Source organism: Sinocyclocheilus anshuiensis, unplaced genomic scaffold, assembly GCF_001515605.1.
Source record: "Sinocyclocheilus anshuiensis isolate Anshui unplaced genomic scaffold, SAMN03320099.WGS_v1.1 scaffold183, whole genome shotgun sequence".
NCBI classification, from domain to species: Eukaryota; Metazoa; Chordata; class Actinopteri; order Cypriniformes; family Cyprinidae; genus Sinocyclocheilus; species Sinocyclocheilus anshuiensis.
In genome coordinates this window covers 2,393,991-2,400,002 of record NW_015548309.1, presented here as the reverse complement: position 1 = coordinate 2,400,002, position 6,012 = coordinate 2,393,991, and positions in this window count along the sequence as shown.

Genomic DNA, 6,012 nt, shown 5'->3' with positions numbered 1-6,012 from the left:
ATAGCGACCCCTAGAGGACGCAGTGTCTCGTTCCCTACTCAGGGAACCATGGTTACATAAGTAACCTGAGACGATATATATATATATATATTATATATATATATATATAGTTATTTTCTTGCCACAATATACCACAATATGTGCCAGAGTTCATGCTAATCGTCAAATGTCTGACTTGCAAAACTACAACAGAATTATTATGAAATTATTTTTTTTAGTGACAAAATTCACAGTGCATGAAAACTTATTTAAAAACATTCATCACAAAACAAGTCCTGGAATGCGACCCCTAGAGCTGCTCGTTCACATATCAGCAATGATTGTGATAAAGAAACACGGTGAATGAGGGAAAAGTACAAACACCGCGGCCGCATCAGGTGGGAGGCCCCTGCCGCTCCGGCTCCGGCCCTAGCGCAGTCGCTCCCTTTTAGATCTGCTTATTTGGATGCACTTGATGACACAATGGATGTGCATTACTCGCCCTCCAGCCTTCCGGCAGCTGTAATTTCATAGCAGTTACCACATGCATCCTACTTGACATACAATTCACTCTCTCCGGGAAGGGAGCCAAATAATGGGATTTAGCCCGAGCTGCTAGCGCGTTCGTGCCACCGCTCCTCTAATTAGCCTATCCAGACATGCACCCCTTTGCACTGTCATCCACACATCAGCCCGTGACGTACCACTCCACCACTGAGAGGTCAAATCTGTTTTCAGAGGAAATGGAATAATGGACTCATATGGGCCCCCTCTCTCCTTTGTCCTGAGCACTCTCAACCACATGCCGAGCGGCACAGATAATGCTTTAGATGGTGCAGATGCACTGTAGCATGAGAATGTTGACTGGAACAGGGAAGTGGATTATGGAATTGTGGGTAAATAGAGTAAATTATGACCTTTCGTTGAATTATATGTGCCATATGTGTGTATGTGTATATGTATATGTGTGTGTGTGTGTGTGTGTGTGTGTGTGTGTGTGTGTATGTATATATATTGTATCCTCTATTTAGAAATATACTTTTTCAAAATCACATAAAACATAAAGCAAACATTATTAAGAATACATTTTTCAAAAAATAAAATAAAAACAATACTATTTCAGTTTTTCTACTTCAAAATTTCACGCTTAATGTTACTTGCTTTTTTTTGTAATTGTTTGTGAAATTTACTAGACCTTTCTGAGTGAAAATTGTTTCTACAACAATTTTTTCAGCACATTGTCTTAAATATGAACAATTCTTAATGAAATGAATGACATTTCCTTATGATTCTGTTATTTTTAATGCAAAACATAACCACCAAGAAGAAAAAACATGTATATATTTGCAAATCATAAAAGTATACAGTTTGAGCAAGCTGTCTCTAAATGAGCAATGGCACACGGCCGATCATGTGTGGTTTGTCTGGACATTGTGCAGGACTTTAATTGTTACAAACAGAAGCTTCATCTTAATAGCCCCTGTCTGCAGTCGAGCTGTCAGAAACACACTGGAACAATTTCATCTGCTCCTGAGAGAGAGGCTCGCGCACCGCCACAGGCCCGTCTAATCAGCCGGCGAAGTATTATTGACTTGTTTATTTAACGGTAATGTTGCATGGGGCCTTTGTTCCCATTCTCTCTGAGACTGTCACGCCGCATCCGAGAAAAAGATAGGGTCAAACAATTAACGAAATTAATGAGTTTATTCAGTGTGCAAACAAACACAAGGAGAGATGAAAATGGATACCTCAGCAGAAACACAAGACGCGCTTTCTTTGTATTTGTGTTGGGAACCTACAGCTCATTAACACTGTGAGTTATTGAGAGTTATCTGTTTAATTGTGAAACGTATTCAAAAATGCAATGCCTTAACAATGAGGGCAAGGTTCACTGATCAATAGTGGAAAATGGATCCTTTGTGGTATTATCATAGGTTATTGTATTTCTCTGCCTGCTTGGATCAATAAACAAATTAAAAAATAAACGGAGTTTGAAATGCATACTGTACATTAAACTTGAAAGAGACAAGTTCTGAATAGCATATAAAAAACTTGCTCTTTCTGCAGTAAATATTATGTGGTGGATGAGGAGATTCCCCCCTTCTATGTAAAGCGCTTTGAGTGCCCAGAAAAGCGCTATATAAATGTAAGGAATTATTATAAATTATTGTGTGTGTATTGTCACTGTATGCACATTTTCTGATTGGATGCCATACTAAATTTGCTAAAATGTGCAGCACACAACATAGTGTGCTTGGAATACTGTATTCCACAATGCAATGCACAGACTTGACCTTCCACTTTCAGTCTGACAAATGCACTGGAAGGAATTAAGTGCACTAAAAAAAATGCATTCAGTAAATATCACAATTATTTACAAAGAGACATGAAAATTAAGCAGAAAGAGTGAAATAGTCATTTTCTTGTAAAACGTAGCTTTGGAGAAAAAAAATTACAGTGTGTGTTTGCATGAACTTTAAAAGTTTGATTTCAATTGGACTAAAGCAGTAATTCATGTGTAGATGCGTGTCAGTCTAACAGACCCAGATAATGCAACTGCTGATCATCTTCATCGATCATTCATACATAGTAATCAATCTACAATTGGCCTTGGCATTGTGCGTTTGCTCAAAAAGACAGAAGTGACGTGTTTAACTCTAACTATTCATTTATGATTACATACTTCACAGGAAAGATGAAGACTGTACCTCAACTGCAAAAAACCCTGCTCTTGCTCAGTTTTAACTGAAATTCACTGCCAAGAGTGATTTTGACTGCCATTTTCACATAAAACTGAATAAAATATTCACAATACCAGTATTTATTTGATAAGGTCATGAGGTCATGTGACAACAACATAGCACATAGCATTTTGTTGAGAAATAGTAGGCAGTATGCAGTGTATTCTGCATAAAATTCACTAGTAGTAAGCCAGTATTCACTTTCAAACCAATCCGCCTCCAGCTATTCCTATGTTTTGTTGAATTTTTCAAAGCAACAGTCCCCAAACACTTTAAATGCATTTAAATACATGATTCTGCCCCCTATAGGCTTCCGGTAAAAGTCTGTCTATTTCATGTCAGACTTTAGATTGTCAGCTCTCTAATGAGGAGCCATTTTTAGTCTTTGAGCCTGGTTGCTGTGGGCTTCATTAGTTTTCCCTGCGTCCTGAAAAGTGAGACTCGCACATTCACAGCAGGCGTGGCGGACACTATCTCAGAATTGACACCCTGAGATTGCGACGTAGTTACGAGTGTGTTTGTGCGTGCCACCGCCGCAGGGTGACACCTCGGTTGTCTCTGATCAACGTATAATTACCTCAGAACAGGAAGTGGCGGGTGTTGGCAAGGGGGTTTCGGCCGTGATGGATGTTGACCCCTCCCGGGAAGGATGGCTCCTGTTGTGTCACCCTGGGGATAGGGCAGGAAACGAGCTCTTTAGAGGAAAGCACCGCCATTAGGTCACGGCTGGAGTCCTCTTCATTGCACACGCAAACACACACACACATACTGTATAAGAAAGAACAAGTGTCATCGAAGAAGAATGACCTCGCTTTTTCCATCGGCAACACTATAGTTAAGTTCATGAGAGTTGTATAGGCCATAAACTCCCTTAATATCTTCCCCCATCTCACCCGCCCTCTTCCGTCAGGAGCACACAATATATATATATATCGTGTCAGACCAAACTGCGATGCTCCTTCATGGAACACTGGCTGTTTATTAGCGGCAGGCTAACTTTAAGAGAAATGCTAACATCATTCATTAATGGGCCGCATCTTGGGTCTGATGAGGCATGTCGGCATCGCCGGGCCAGGCGTAATGGCGCCCGGTAAACGGACGTCGTAATTGTACGTCCAAATCGTACCGTCCGCGGCCTGACAGTGACAGAGCAATTATGGCGAGCCAAGCGGGCCGTGTCAAATTAGCAGCCCTGAAAAGAGCACTCATCTCTCACACCCAAGAAGTGATGGTGAGTGATGGGTGAGACATGGATGCAGTACTAATGCTCTGATTTGTCAATAGCAGGTCTTCGAGAGCCGGGTGTCAGGACTCTATTGAGATGTCGAAGGTGGGGATCCGGTGACCCGAGCAGGGAGTCTTTCACAGGGAAGGTCATCAGTCAATGTTCCTGTCAGGCGGAGATCACACGGATGCCTGCAGCCCTCCGCAGTAATTACACTTGACTGGGGATGAGGAGATGTCGTCTTCTGTGGGCCTTCAATGACTGCATAATTTATAATTAACAGCAATCAGGCAAGTCAGACGAGGAAGCTTTTGTTTTTTGGGTTGTCTGCTTAGTTCACTGTATGGATAATCTTTATGACGTGATGGAGTACACTAGAGTAGAGACAGTTCGCTGATTCAGGAATAAATATGTATGTTAGAAGTTTATTAAAATTTAAGTAAAGATAAATTATTAGTGTATATCACTTCTTTATGCTAAAAAAAAAAAAAATCATTGGAGTCCATTGGTTGAGTCACTTTTATGTGACAATGTGGAAAATGCCTCAGTGTTTAGAGTCTAACTAACAGGTGTCTCCAGACTAGGTATAAATATTTCAACACACTTCATGTTTAAATGAATTTTTTTTTTCTTTTTTTATCATTTATGTAATTGTATGAATGAATGATGCAACGCGTGTGTGTCAGTCTTTTTTCTGCCATTAATGTCACTTTCGGCTCGTCACTCTCAGATTATGTTTAATTATGAATGCTTTTCAGTCATAAATGTTAATGCAGATTTGCATGGAGTTTTATGTCGAGGAAGTGACATCCTCTATTTCACTTTCCAAGTGTTTGCACTTGGATACTGGTGGAAGGAAGGAAGAGATCGAAGGAAAAAAAGAAGGAAATATAGAGAAAAAACGTAAATGTAAAAAATGCGAGAAAGAATAAGAAAAAAAAGAGAAATAAATAACGAGGAAAAGGAAGGAAAGAGAGGTAAGAATAAAGGGAAAAATGTCAAAGAAAGGAATAAACAGTCAGAAAGAAAGAAAATCAAGTCTAAGACAGAATGAGGAAAATGATAAAAGAACAAGAAGAAAAATCAAGAAAAAATAATAAAAATTAAGGAAAGAAATAAAGAATGTGAAAAAAGAGACAGAGCAAGATAAAGAAAGAACAAAAGACAGAGAACTTTTTATAAAGAATGAAAGGAAAGAAAAAGCTAGAAGGAATGAGGAAGAAGGAAGCAATTAGAAAAAGGAGGAATAAAAGGATGAGAAAGAAAGAAATAAGAATGGATGAAAACCAAGAAACAGTAAACGAAAGGAAAGAATAAGGAAAATGGTAAAAGAAAAAAAATTAAATGTTGATAGTTAGTATTGTTCTACATGTACAGTATCTGTACTGTAAGTTCTGCAGCGATTCTGTGTTTGAATGTTTTAGGCCAATTTCAATTGTTCATGTTCAAAGATTTAAGTGGAACCCCCACAAATCTAGAAATCAACCATCTTATTTTTGCAGTAGAATATGATTTTAGAGAGGAGAGCTGATGATATATTTATACAACATAGATGTACGCCCAGTGTTAAGCTCTGAAATATTCCTCATCTTTTGGGGAGGATTTCACAGGCAACGTCGATGTTGCAGACTTCCATTCTACATCGTGTTTCTGTTGTAATAGAAATCCATATGACAAATTCATCATCCATATTTCATTTCTCTTTTGTGTTTCAATTACATTTATATGCATTCATTCGCACATTTTGTGGTTTGTCTGTTGGGTAATGAACAGATAAATGTTTTACATTCGTTTTAGTTTATGCACATTTGATATCAGGACACAGTCTTGTTGATTTCTCAGTTTGTCAAGCACTCCTGGCATTGCAGGTTTGAAGTCTTTCTGGTTATTCCCATAAAACAAGATGAGTAGGCTGAATCAACGAGGCGTGGTGTTTAATTATTCACTCTGTCCTCCACGCAACCCTGATGAAAGTGTCGTTCGTTATTCACGTTCGCTATCTGCAGGGTGCTTCTATTTTATTCGTCAGAGATGTTGATAGGGTAAGGGGGGGGGGGGCTTTTCTTG